The following is a 14,399-nucleotide window of genomic DNA, read 5'->3' as shown; positions in this document are numbered from 1 at the left end:
CCACAATGAGGTGCCCTATACACTCATCACGAAGGCTCAGGTATGAAAGGAGCACTGACCAGAACATCCTGGGAAGCATGCAGGACCCCTGGGCCTCAACCCTGCAAGTAGAAATGAAAAATGAAACAGAAGCCCTGGAAAATCATTTTTCTGTTCCTCCTGAAATTAAAGATGGATAACCTACCAGGGGACCTGGAAATCTCACTCCTCAGTGCTTGCTCCAGAATAAGGAAACCCAATGTTCTTGTAAAAATGGCATGTGATGAATTATAGTGTCTTCATTTCTGTTAGAAGCCTAGATACCCCCCCCCAAAAGCCTGCGTGATTTAAAGAATAATGCCCGTAGAAAACATCCATCAATGGGACGGGATTCTGCGATAAGAAGCCACATTATTGATACACACCCAGGATCCCAGGGGAACCTCAAGGACATGCTGTTCCATGAAGCTCAGCAGTCTCGGAGATGACAGGCTGTGCAGCCTGGGGCATTTGTACAGCCAGGCCAGGGTCACAATTGTTTGGTTGGGCTTTCTGTCCCTCTCTCTTCCCCAAACCCAAATGATGAGCTCCTCTGCATCAGGCTGCATGCTCCCCTCCTGTGCACAATGTCCTCAGGTATGGAGTGTCCACACACTGAAACAATCCACCTCTTGTCCTCTGATGGGGGGTTCCTGAGAGTCGGACGTGTGTTGTGATAGGAACTGTCCCGTCCAGCATCTCTGGCTCTGGTTCTCTCCTGCAGCTGAGCAGGACTAGGTTGACACCTCCACTGAGTCCATCTGTCTCCTGCTACTGTTTCTCCCCACAACCTGAGATCTAGACCTTCCTCTCACTCAGGTGGAAATCAGGTCAAGTGTTTGGGAACAGAGTGAGGTCACAGTTTTAATCAGCTGTCCGCAGAGGATCCCACTACTGTTTGTTTTCTATAGAGAAATAAATATAAAGAACTTGTCCAGATTAAAAAATCATATTTTATATATTTATTTAGAGAGAAAGAGAAGGAGAAGAGTCAGAGAGAGAAAGAAAATCTCAAGCGGATTCCCCATGACGAGAGCCTGACTTCGGGCTCAATTCCAGGATCCTGAGATCACGACGTGACTCACAAACAAGAGTTAGATCAAGAGTTAGATGCTTAAGCAAATGGTGGGTATTTGTCATTTCTAATAGCTGAGGGTATTATGCTGAGTGAAGTAAGTCAGTCGGAGAAGGACAAACATTATATGTTCTCATTCATTTGGGGAATATAAATAATAGTGAAAGGGAAAATAAGGGAAGGGAGAAGAAATGTGTGGGAAATATCAGAAAGGGAGACAGAACATAAAGACTGCTAACTCTGGGAAACGAACTAGGGGTGGTAGAAGGGGAGGAGGGCGGGGGGTGGGAGTGAATGGGTGACGGGCACTGGGTGTTATTCTGTATGATAGTAAATTGAACACCAATAAAAAAATAAATTAAAAAAAATAAATAAAAAAATAGTTATTAAAAGCTTAAAAAAAAAAAAAAGTTAGATGCTTAACCATGTGAGTCGACCAGGCGACACATCCTTGAGCAACTGTTTAAAGAGATTTGTGTTTCTTATTATTGCGTTTTGTCAGACTTTCTATTGAGGTTAAGATTCCTTTCTGTATTTTGAAGACTAAGTCCGTCTCAGTATATAGTTGAACACACTGTCTCCCATTTCATAGGCTATCTTTTTGCTCCAATAATATTTGTCCTGCACACTTTGTGCATGAGGTAGCCTCACTTATCAGTCTTTGTTTTTTTTTTTTTTTGACTGTGATTTTAATGTTATATCAAATAAATCATGAAACGCCTGGGTGGCTCAGCAGTTGAGCGACTGCCTTTGGCTCAGGGCATGATCCTGGATCCTGGGATCAAAGCTCCAGTGGGCCTCCCTGCATGGAGCCTGCTTCTCTCCTGCCTGTGTCTCTGCCTCTTTCTCTGTGTGTCTCTCACAAATAAATAAATATTTAAAAAATAAATAAATCACAGCCAAGCAAATATCATGATGTTTTCCCCTTAGTTTACATGTTTAAGTTCTAGGGTTGAGACTTCTGCTTAACTCTTAATCACTTTTGAGATTTTCTGTGTCCTTGAATCTGTGTGATGTTTGATAAGGACCAAGTGTCATTATTTGTATGAGGCTGTTCAACACCATTTTCTATAGAGACTATCCTTTCCCCACTGTGTATTCTTACATATACTATGGCTGAAGGATTTCTGACTGTATATGCACACGTTAACTTCTGGGCTCTGTAATATGGTCCACCATCTACATTGCTGACGTTAGGCAGTCACACACTGAAATGCTTAATGTGCGACTAAAATACATTTCCGTAGAGGGATGTGTGATGTCTGACTATTGTTCTAATTTCTTAAACTTGTATGGTCACTCTCATGTGATTTTGTTTTCCATATGAATGTGGAGTTTTTCTATTATGTAAGAAAACAATTGATATTTTGATTAATTTAATCAACATTAAAATAATTAGAACAGAAATTATTTGTCTACTTGTATGGACAAATAAAAATTCTCAGGGAGATTTAATAAGTATATGGAAAAGAAAAATGAAATTTAACTCATAGACACTCTTGGAAAAGAGTTAAGCCTTAATAAATATAATCAGATTTCAAAGAGAAGAAATAACTGACACTAAAAAAAGAAAGGACCATGAAAAAAATTCTAAGATTTTAACAGTGCAAATAATGGATGACCAAGGCAAATTACAAAATTACTAGTATTATCAAGAAAATAAAACTGTTTCATGAAGAAATAAAAAAATGAACAAAACAGAACAAATAAGAAGCCTGAAACTATTATCTAAAAATCCTGCCAGGGGCAGGACTGTTCACTCAGGAGTTTAGCACCACCTGTGGCCCAGAGCCTGATCCTGGAGACTCAGGATCCAGTCCCACATCGGGCTCTCAGCATGGAGCCTGCTTCTCCCTCTGCCTGTGTCTCTGCCTCTCTCTCTCTCTCTCTTTGTGTCTCTCATGAATAAATAAAATCTTTTTAAAAATTCTGCCTCAAAAAGGATAATGAAAATTTAAAAAGAATAATGTAATGAAAAAGGCAAAATCAGATCATTTTATCTACAAATATTCAGATATTTTAAGAAATAAGGCCAAAATGTTTCCATCTCTTCCAAAACGTATTTAGAATGGAACGTGACCAAATTGATTTAAGGAGGCCAGGATGAGTCTGACAGCCACCCCATGCCAAGGACCCCACAGGAAGGGTCTCATGGACAATATCTCAGATGCACATAAATGCAAAAATCCTGGCATCTTGAATCCAACAGCCCATGGACAAATGGCACAGGATGACCTAGAAGGAATCATCCCTAGGATGCAAGGATGCTTCAACACACCCAGATCATCAATTGGCCCCTGTATTAACAGTCAAGGATTGGATGTACATGATTCTTTCCTATGATACCTAAAACCGCTTGAAAAAAATCTAACATGCTTTTATCTTCAAAACATCTTAACAGTCGAGGCAGAAGAGATTGCCTCCTATTTGATGGAAGTAGTCACATTTTATGAAAAACCCACAACCAACACTGCATTATAAAGTGAAAACCTGGGCAGCCCTGGTGGCTCAGCGGTTTAGCGCAGCCTTCAGCCCAGGGCCTGATCCTAGAGACAAAGGATTGAGTCCCAAGTCAGGCTCCTTGCATGGAGCTTGCTTCTCCCTCTGCCTGTGTCTCTGCCTCTCTCTCTCTCTCTCTCTCTCTCTCTCTCTGTGTGTCTCTCATGCATAAATAAATAAAATCTTTTTTAAAAAGTGAAAACCTGAAGCCCTTCTGTCAAGTCAGGACCAGCACAGGGGTCACTCCCACCCTCAGTATTCATCATATTATTCTAAAGGAGAATAAACTGTGCCACCGCAAATGTCAGCTGGTTCCCTGGATTATTGTGAATAAAATCACACAGGAATCATCCAGTGGACAGAGAGGATGAACCCTTCTTTCACCCTGATGTAAGGAAATAAATCTCCCATGGGAAAATTCCCTTCCCTGAACCAGGAGGGGTGAACCATCCTCAGCACCAGAAACGTCTGTAGAGCCCAGAAGGCTGTGAAAACAAGCCTTATAAGTTCCTCACCAATTCACTGACCCAAATCCAGTATCCTGGCCTTATATCTCCACAAATCAACGTCTTGTTGGGTAAGAAGAAGAAGGACTGCCTAGTTTGTTCATTGTCTGTCTGTTGTGTTTCAGGGAACTCATTCACATGCAACATAAAATACATCTTCACTTAGGTCTCTCATAAGTCTACAGAGTAATTAGTCCAGACAAATAACCAGGAATCAGGGAAGGAAGCCCGTACTGTGGTAACGACTGGAATTCCAAACCAGGAAGTTTATGAAACAAAGAATAAAAGATATTTAAATCAATAGATACAGAGAAATTTACTTGTATCCATATGACACAATCTGTTGCAGGGTCAAACTGCCAAGCTTCAAAACCAAACCCTGGGTAGCCCTGGTGGCACAGTGGTTTAGCGCTGCCTGCAGCCTGGGGTGTGATCCTGGAGACCCGGCATCGAGTCCCACATCGGGCTTCCTGCATGGAGCCTGCTTCTCCCTTTGCCTGTGTCTCTGCCTCTCTCTCGCTCTCGCTGAATGAATGAATAAATAAATCATAAAAAATAAAACAAAAAAAAAAAACAAAACAAAAACAAAACCAAACCCTAAGGTAATGAACAACTTCAGGAAATCAATAGAATACAAAATCAACAAACAAAGTAAATCTAGGTTTCTACACAGTAACAACTATTTACTTATATTTTAAATATTTTATTGAATTATTCATGAAAGACACACAAACAGAGAGAGGCAGAGACACAGGAAGAGAGAGAAGCAGGCTCCATGCAGGGAGCCCAATGTGGGACTGTATCTCTGGACTCTAGGATCACTCCCAGCACAGAAGCCAGAACTCAACTGCTGAGCCACACAAACATCCGTAACAATAAAGTACATGAAAGGTAATTAATAAAACCTTATTACATTGGCACCGGTGTTAAGAATGTAATAGGTAGGATTAAGTATTCTGAAAGAGGTAAAATACTGTCCACTAAAAGAACATTGATGAGAGATTTTTAAAGAGTCCAAAAAATGCAAATGCATTTTTTCATAGGTGTGAACACTTCATAATGTCAGAAGACTTACACACAGTGGCCTACGGATGTAAAGAAATCCTTGTTAATAACTTGTAAAGAATCAAATCTAGATCTGGATTGATTATATATTCAAAGGATATGCAAATAGGGCCCTCACTTCACTGATAAAACCAGCCCATCCCGACTCTGATACTAGGAGAGGAGTCCCAACCCCAGGATCCACAAGTGACCCTGCTTAGGGATCAGGGTGGAGAACAGACGACTAAACATGGAATCTTTCCTTGGCTGGGTTTTCCTTGTCGCTATTTTAAAAGGTAATTCATGAAGAATAAGAGACCTTGAGTCTGTGAGTGTAGATGAGTGAGAGAAACAGGGGATGTGGGACAGTTTCCTAACCAGGATGTCTTGTGTCTGCAGGTGTCCAGGGTGAGGTGCAGCTGGTGGAGTCTGGGGGAGACCTGGTGAAGCCTGGGGGATCCCTGAGACTCTCTTGTGTGGCCTCCGGATTCACCTTCAGTAGCCATGCCAAGAGCTGGGTCCGCCAGGCTCCAGGGAAGGGGCTGAAGTGGGTAGCAGTTATTAGCAGTAGTGGAAGTAGCACAGGCTCCGCAGACACTGTGAAGGGCCGATTCACCATCTCCAGAGACAATGCCAAGAACACGCTGTATCTGCAGATGAACAGCCTGAGAGCTGAGGACACAGCCGTGTATTACTGTGCGAAGGACACAGTGAGTCAACCTCAGTGTGAGCCCAGACAGAAACTTCTCTGTTAAGGGGATCAGGACCACCAGGGGGTGCACCCTCCTCACCACTTGTGTCTTGAAGGCCCAGGAGCAGGTGCAGATGGAGGTTCTGGGCAGGTTTCCTGTCAGGGTCTGGGATTCCTCTCCAAGGAGCTGTTTTCCCCAGGGAGTTATCTAGGGATAACTAGATATCTAGGCAGATGATATGTGCATACCTATTCAGTCTCTGATTTAGACACATTCATTTTTTATATGAAAACAGCTATTATGCCATGCACAAAAGACAGTAATTCTTTTTCTATCAATAGATTTTACAGTAATTTTATTTTATTTATTTGCCAACATACAGAATAACACCCAGTGCTCATCCCATCAAGTGCCCCCCTCAGTGCCCATCACCCATTCATCTCACCCCCCTGCCTCCTCCCCTACCACCACCCCTAGTTCGTTTCCAAGAGTTAGGAGTCTTTATGTTCTGTCTCCCTTTCTGATATTTCCTACCCATTTCTTCTCCCTTCCCTTCTATTCCCTTTCACTATTATTTATATTCCCCACATGAATGAGAACATATAATGTTTGTGCTTCTCCGATTGACTCATTTCACTCAGCATAATACCCTCCAGTTCCATCCACATCAAAGAAAATGGTGGGTATTTGTCATTTCTATTAGCTGAGTAATATTCCATTGCATACATAAACCACATCTCCTTTATCCATTTATTTCGATGGACACCGAGGTTCTTTCCACAGTTTGGCTATTGTGGACATTGCTGCTAGAAACATCGGGGTGCAGGCATCCCAACGTTTCATTGCATCTGCATCTTTGGGGTAAATCCCCAACAGTGCAATTGGTGAGTCATAGGGCAGGTCTATTTTTAACTCTTTGAGGAACGTGCACACAGTTTTCCAGAGTGGCTGCATCATTTCACATTAGATTTCACAGTAATTTTAGTTTACATGATAATAGGTTATAGTAGGCATGTAAAACATAAATTACATAAATTATTTTTCTAGATTTGTTTATGCAGGTAATAACGTTGTAATATAAGATATATATATATAAGATATATACGTTATACTTATACATTGTATATAAGACATATATAAGATATATTAATTTATATCTTGAGTACACTGCACACTATGGCAATCAATAAATATGTGAATTTGATGAGATAGTATAATAGAAAAGATAATTTGGAGGATAGGTAAATGTAATGATTATAGAAAACATAGGCTTATGCAACTGGTTTCATAAGAAGGAGTAATTCATGCTCTATTTATTTGGAATAAAAAAGCTAGGACAGTGTATAACTATACAATTTAGCAGACTGGTGACATTGTATTAATTTGTCAGCTATAATAAAATTTTTTATACAGTTGTATGATTTGCACTGGTACTATAATATTGAGTAATCTATAGCCCTTATTGAAATTTCACCAGTTTTCCAAATAGTTAATTTTCTTGCCCCAGAATCCAAACTAGGATCCCAAACTGCATTTAGTTGCTGTTTTCTTTGTTTCTGCTAACCTATGGCAGCTATTTAAGTCTTTCTTTGTCCTTCATGGCCTTGAAAATTTGATGAGTACTTGTCAGTTGTTCTGAAGAATGGCTCTCACTTTGGGTTTATGTGACCCTTTTGGACAATTAGATTAAGGTTTTGTATTTCTTGGTGATATCACAGCCAAAAAGTGTAAGGAGCTTCGGTGTCCATCAAAAGATGAATGGATAAGGAAGATATGGTATATGTATACAAGGGAATATTACTCAGCCATTAGAAACGACAAATATGGGGATCCTTGGGTGGCTCAGCTGTTTGGTGCCTATCTTTGGCCCAGGGCACGATCCTGGATTCCCGGGATGAGTCCCACGTCGGTCTCCTCGCATGGAGTCTGCTTTTCTCTCCTCCTGTGTCTCTGCCTCTCTCTATCATAAATAAATAAATAAGTTTTTAAAGAAAATTTTTAAAAAGTGACAAATACCAACCATTTGCTTCGACGTGGATGGAACTGGAGGGTATTATGCTGAGTGAAATAAGTCAATTGGAGAAGGACAAACATTATATGGTCTCATTCATTTGGGGGATATAAAAAATACTGAAATGGAATAAAGGGGAAAGGGGAGAAAATGAGTGGGAAATATCAGAGATGGAGACAGAACATGAGAGACTCCTAGCTCCAGGAAACGAACAAGGCATGGTGGAAAGGGGGGTTGGAGAGGGGTGGGGGTGAATGGGTAACAGGCACTGAGGGAGCACTTGATGGGATGAGCACTGGGTGTTGTTCTGTATGTTGGCAAATTGAACACCAATAAAAAATAAATTTATTATTTTGAAAAAATAATCATAACTAACAAAAATATATGCATATATAAAATAAAATAAAGTAAAGTAAAATAAAATAATAAAATAAAATAATTGGGTGAACCAGAATATTCATGTAATCTTAGAGCATCTCTCCAAATATAGCTATTAGTTACAAAGGGAATAATAGCAAATCTACAGTGGAAATACCCAACAAACATTACCTTTATCAAGAATATCCTGAGAGAAAAAATATATCATGTATCCCCTGATATGATACATTGTCAAGAACACAACGTCACTTCTGTGATATTGCCAAGACAGAGATTCTTACAGTTGCTTACTATTTTCCCTAAATACCAGGTACTTGCAAATATTTCCACGTACATTACCTAAGCATTTCCCCGATCTGCACCTGCAATCATTGCGCATCACAAGACCACCCAGCTCAAGGAGAAATTTGATAGAAGCAGCATAAACTCCATGTTGGACATGAGGCTGCAAATGCATCAAATATCTAAAGCAAAAGAAGACAGACACCTAATGGGGTCAATAACTTGATCCAAACACACAGCATCCATGTTAGTGACAGCCTGGGAAGGAAGCAGGATTCACACCAGGATGTTCTGTGAATGTGGAGTCTGAGCATCAACACACACACACACACACACACACACACACACACACATGCACGCACACACACACAAGAGTATGAAAACGTTTTCAGCTTCATCATTGTTTCTGTTAAAAGCAGGGAGGCCTCTCAGCAAGTCAGATATGTTTGGATGGAGCCAGGGATAGACACTGGCTCAGGGTGTGTGTTGAGGGAAAGTGGTGATGATGAGGTCCTGATCCAGGAGGGGATTATATGGAGTCAGTTTCCCACCAGTGTCTGGGGACAGAACTCAAGGGCGCTTGCTGGATTTCCCATGGGTGGGGCAGGAGGAGAACAGGGAAGATTGGAGATCAAGGAGACAGCAGGTAATACTCAAAAATACAGTGTGATGAAAAATTCCACTATACAATTATGAAAACTGAGAGAACAAAAGTGGAGGAGGACCTTCCACCTGCAGGGAATAACTCATGGATCCTTCAGGTGCTGATATCAGCTCACTGTGTGAGTCCTCTGACAGCCACATGTTGGAACCTAATGTTGATGTGATGGGAGGAGGAGGTGGGGCCTCAGGGGACCACTTAGGTCAGGAGGTGCAGCCTCATTATGGGATCAGGGCCCTTATACACCAGGACTGGGAATGCCTCCTGCCCTTTGGCTCCATGTGAGGCCATCTGTCTGGGTATATGTCATACAATTGTTATTAATATTGCAGTAGAAACGGTTGAGTTTTGTGTTCCATGAAAATCACCTCACTGATGAGTGACAAAGAGAGAAAGCACTTATCACCATGTGACATGGGCTTCAGGCATGAGCTCAGGCAACCTCCCCAAGGACAAGAAATGCAGGAATATAATTGTCATGAGTTATATGTCTCCGTACAGTCTATGTAACTCCATTTTGGATGGGATGGGCTGCTGGAAGTCTCTGTGATGCAAACAAGCCATTCAAGGATGGAAACTGTAGGATCTGGAGGCAGAAAAGAAGTCTTGTCTCATTTGGCAGGGTCTAAGGGACTGACATGAGAAAACCAAATTGAGCTGGCTCCAGGCAGCAAACTGGAATTGAATTCCTTAATCTTGGAATTTTCTCTAAGTCTTTATCTTCCTCTGTGTGTACAAATGCCAGTTATAGATCCCGCTACAACTATAACAGTTTTATGAAGAAGAGGTCACAGAGGGTCCTGGGTCTGGGTCTTCAGAGAGTATCTGTGGTGTGTGCTGCGTGCACTGTCCTGTACTGTTTTGGTGCCTCTTTCCTTCAGGTCTGGTATCTACACACGCTCTCTCTGCCTGAAGTGGGCAGTGTGTGGTCCTTGGGAAGAATGCGATGAGTTTTAACTGGGTGTGCTCTGCTCAGCTCATTAAATGAGCCATGAAACCACCTCCACTAGAACTGGGGCCCTGCAGAATTCTCTGGTCAGGAGATGTGGGTGGGCAGGGGTGCAGCCGCTCAGAGAAACCATATGGTGGTGCCTCAAATAGGTAAATGTAGACCTCCCCTGTGATCCAGCAACTGCCCTACTGGGTATTTGCACTAAGATTACAAAAGTGCTGATTCAAAGGGATACACGCACCTCGATGTTTACAGCAGCATTATCTACATTAGCCAAACTATGGAAACAATCCCAGTATCTGTCAACTGATGAATGGATAAAGAACATGAGAGATAGATAGATAGAACTAGATACATAGGGATTTTACTAATCAATGCAGTGGAATTAAATCTAACAATTTACAAGAATGAGGATGGAGGTAGTATGCATAATGCTAATTGACATGCCAGTGAGAAAAAGAAAATACTGTATACTTCGAGTCATAGTTTGAATTTAAGAAACAGAACAAATGAGCAAAGAGATTGATGCAGAGATCAGGAAATAGTCCCTTCAATACAGAGATAAAACTGATAGTTACCAGGTGGGAGGAGTGTTGAGGATGGGTGACCTGTCAGATGGGGCTTAGGGAGTGCACTTGTCCTGATGAACACTGGGTGATGTATGAAAGTGTTCAATCAGCATGTTGGATACATGAAATGGGTGTTACATTGGATGTGACCTCTACTGCAATTCATTTTTTTGAATGTTCATAGAAGCTTTAGTTATAACAGCTAAAACTTGGAATCAGCCCAGATATCCTTCAGCCAATGAATGGTTAAACCAACAGTTTACATCTACACCATGGGATACAACTCAGCTATGAAAAGAAACAAATTATTGATACACACAACTTGGATGAACCTAGAGGGAATTATGCTGAGTGAAAAAAAGACAATCCCTAAGGTACATTGTGTATGATTCCAATTTTATAACATTTTTGACATGAAAATGTTATAAAGATTAGTGGTTTCCAAGAGTTAGGGAAGTCAGTGGTATTGTGGTGACTGACTATAAAAGGATTGCATGAGGGATACTTTCTATAGAACAGTTCTATGGCTTAGTTGTGGTGCTGATTACACAAATATACACATGTGTATAACTGAATAATACTTAATTACCACACACGTGCACACACACAGGAGTGTCTACTGCAATTCAAATAAAAATTTTAAAAAAGCACTAAATAAAACTGGAAATTTTATTCATTGTCCTATGTTTCATGCATAATTCAGGCAGTTTTTTTCTATTAAACAAAGGTGATAGTATTCAGGGATTCACTAATTACCACTTATGTGAAAATGAAATTTAATAATCTATAAAAAATGGAAATTCCGGACTTTATAATCTAACAATTGGTGTAGTGAAAAGTAGGATAAAATTAGATTATTCTGCAGCCAGGGTAGCTCAGCAGATTAGCACCGCCTTCAGCCCAGGGTGTGATCCTGGACACCCGGTATAGAGTCCCACTTCAGGTTACTTGCATGGAGCCTGCTTCTCCCTCTGCTGTGTCTCTGCCTCTGTGTTTGTGTTTGTGTGTGTGTGTGTGTGTGTGTGTGTGTGTGTGTGATGAATAAATAAATAAAATCTTTTTTAAAAAATGTAGATTATTAAGGCTACTTTAGCCCGGCTCCTTGCTGGGGCCCCTCCCCTTTGGATGCTGTTTTATTTATTTTTTTCCATCTTCTGACCTTGGTAGAAGCGTGAACTCTTCTCACTGTACAATTCCAGCTGTTTTCTCTTTAAATCTCAGGCCGAATTTGTAGGTGTTCAGGATGATTTGAAAGTGATCTAGGTAATTTGGTGGGGACAGGTGACTTAGAGACCCTACTCTTCTGCCATCTTGCCCTTCAGAATGTTTTATGACTTGGGAGTAGATGGCTTATTCTTAAATTTTTGCTTTGGGATATGCTTGTGCTTTAACTCCTGCCTAATTGTCCTGATGTTATTTGCTTCCTACATGAGGGATGAAGAGGATATACCTTGTAAACATTAACATATTATCTATATCTCTACTCAACTCAAGTATATCAATAACCATGGGAGCTCTTGCAAAGGCCCAGATGATATGCGACCAGCGGTAGGACTCTGGTTGGTTCCTGAGCCTCTGAGCCTGGAAGGGCTGACCCACATATCAGGTGTTGTGGAATCAATGAGGTTCTGTTGTAGGTGCTTCAGGGTGAAAATTTCCAGTGCATATGCCTAACAGTACTGTGCTTTACACCTCAAGAATTTTAAGATTCACTCTGTGTACTATTTCTAAAATAAATATAAAGTGGTTTAACTGACAGAAAATCTACCGTATATTTATAAAAGTCTTTTTTAAGGTTCCAGAATAATTTTATGATCATTCAAAATTCAGGAATAAAGAGAAATTTTGCCTCAAAGGACGTAGCCAAAGGAATCTAATTAAATAAGTCTCTCTTTTTGCATTTTATAATTTTATTAATAACAGATAAAGGACATTGGTTAACTAAACTATAGGGACTATCAGTGTGGTGTCCCATGGGCTAGACATCGATCCAAAGCTGCCCATCCTAGATCATCTGTGCCCACACCTCACGGGCAGCCGATTCAGGCATGGTCTCCCACAAGCTGCCTGCGTGGGGTCATACTGAAATCCTGGACCAGACTGGTTCACACGGGCTGCTGCTGGATCTGCAGGAGTCATGGACAAGTGTCAGCTGGCATTCCCATTCACCTCTCTTTCCTCTGTTGGAAACAATACTGAGCTTGGGGATGCCTGTTTACCAGGAGTGTACCCTGGTCTTCACCCCCTGACACCACCGATGCATCCCAGCACTGGCTCCTTGGGAGAATTATCAGACCAATGACAATCTCATTAGTGATTCACACTGAGAATGGTGGGGAACAAGTGTGGATACCATATCAAATTTTATCTTCAATGGAAGAGGATATTCACTTTCACTATCAGAACACAGATCAGAGGTTTATACCAGGGACAAGATCCCAGGAATTAGTCCTTCCAGGATAAGCAGGTCCCCTGAACTTACTGAGAGAGGCTACATTTCCCATCCAATAGAACCTATGGCAATGAAACACTTGGAGGGAAACAACTCAGAGGCTTGATGGCTCCACAAAAATGTCAGGGACCTAATGATTGCTGGGAAGAGACACTTTGTGGATGCCCCTGGGTCTAATCACATTCACACTGAGGATGGTCATGGGTTCTGGCAGACATCCCAGAGCCATGTTTGTAGGGATGGCTCCCTCTCTCTACTGAAAAGTGTCCTGCATCATCCCATCAGGCCTGCAGAGAACCAGGTGCACACCAGACTCAGGCACAATGACAAATTTAGGGACCTTTTTTTTGTTTATATGGCAAAGTCTCTCTCTGACTCATGGAGTTTTCCATCCATGCATGTACACGTATCTGAGTTCAGTTAGACACACAGAACCAGAAAGAGAGGTGGAGTTTATAGAGGAAAGTGGCTTCACCTGGTTATGAGGTTTCCCTGCCTAATTCACAGAGTGAAGCCACTCATGGATGTTGAGTCCTAAGTCCCCTGCATCTGGATACATGAGATGGACAGAAGGTGAATGTCATTCAATCCTCCAATGTCCAGATCGAAACTCGCCATCATGGTGGTAATATCAAGATCTCTGAAATTTTCAACCATGACAATCCGTTGGGCCACAAAGTTATCAACCAAAGATTCAACAATGACCTAGATAAATACAGCCCATACTCAGACATGCAAATGTTCACCTTATTCTCACATGGCATTCACAGTGACACACATTGGCATCACCCTAAATGACAACCCATAACAGCAATGACCCAAGGCCAAATTTTACCTACATATAATAATTTATATCGCCCCAAATTTAATCATCTAACTCGTGTATCGTGATATTTGGCTACCTTCTTTTGGTGTAAATCCTTTTCTAGGAGGTGATAGATCTATGAATCTAACACACACACACACACACACACACACACACACACAGGGATCCCTGGGTGGCGCAGCGGTTTGGCGCCTGCCTTTGGCCCAGGGCGCGATCCTGGAGACCCAGGATCGAATCCCACGTCAGGCTCCCGGTGCATGGAGCCTGCTTCTCCCTCTGCCTGTGTCTCTGTCTCTCTCTCTCTCTGTGACTATCATAAATAAATAAAATCTTAAAAAAATACACACACACACACACAAACTGGAAACAGAGCTGCCCTGGCGGCCCAGTGGTTTAGCGTCGCCTTTAGCACAGGGTGATCCTGGAGTCCCCAG

The 14,399-nt window shown here is 41.5% G+C and overlaps 2 pseudogenes across 2 annotated transcripts in view; both read left to right on the top strand.

Moving 5' to 3' along the window:
* LOC144321325 (immunoglobulin heavy variable 3-23 pseudogene) overlaps positions 1–5,897 on the top strand; it is a 95,652-nt pseudogene extending 89,755 nt beyond the window's left edge. Inside the window, exon 2 of the transcript XR_013387028.1 lies at positions 5,542–5,897. The product of XR_013387028.1 is annotated as an immunoglobulin heavy variable 3-23 pseudogene (transcript). The remainder of the gene's footprint in view (positions 1–5,541) is intronic.
* The window catches only part of LOC144319980 (immunoglobulin heavy variable 3-74 pseudogene), a 215,062-nt pseudogene that overhangs the window by 145,916 nt on the left and 54,747 nt on the right, over positions 1–14,399 (top strand). The gene's annotated exons all lie outside the window — the stretch shown is intronic.

This window comes from Canis aureus, chromosome 9 (assembly GCF_053574225.1).
Source record: "Canis aureus isolate CA01 chromosome 9, VMU_Caureus_v.1.0, whole genome shotgun sequence".
Taxonomy (NCBI): Eukaryota; Metazoa; Chordata; class Mammalia; order Carnivora; family Canidae; genus Canis; species Canis aureus.
Note: the sequence above shows the minus strand (reverse complement) of the source record. Positions and strands in the feature narration are given on the sequence as shown.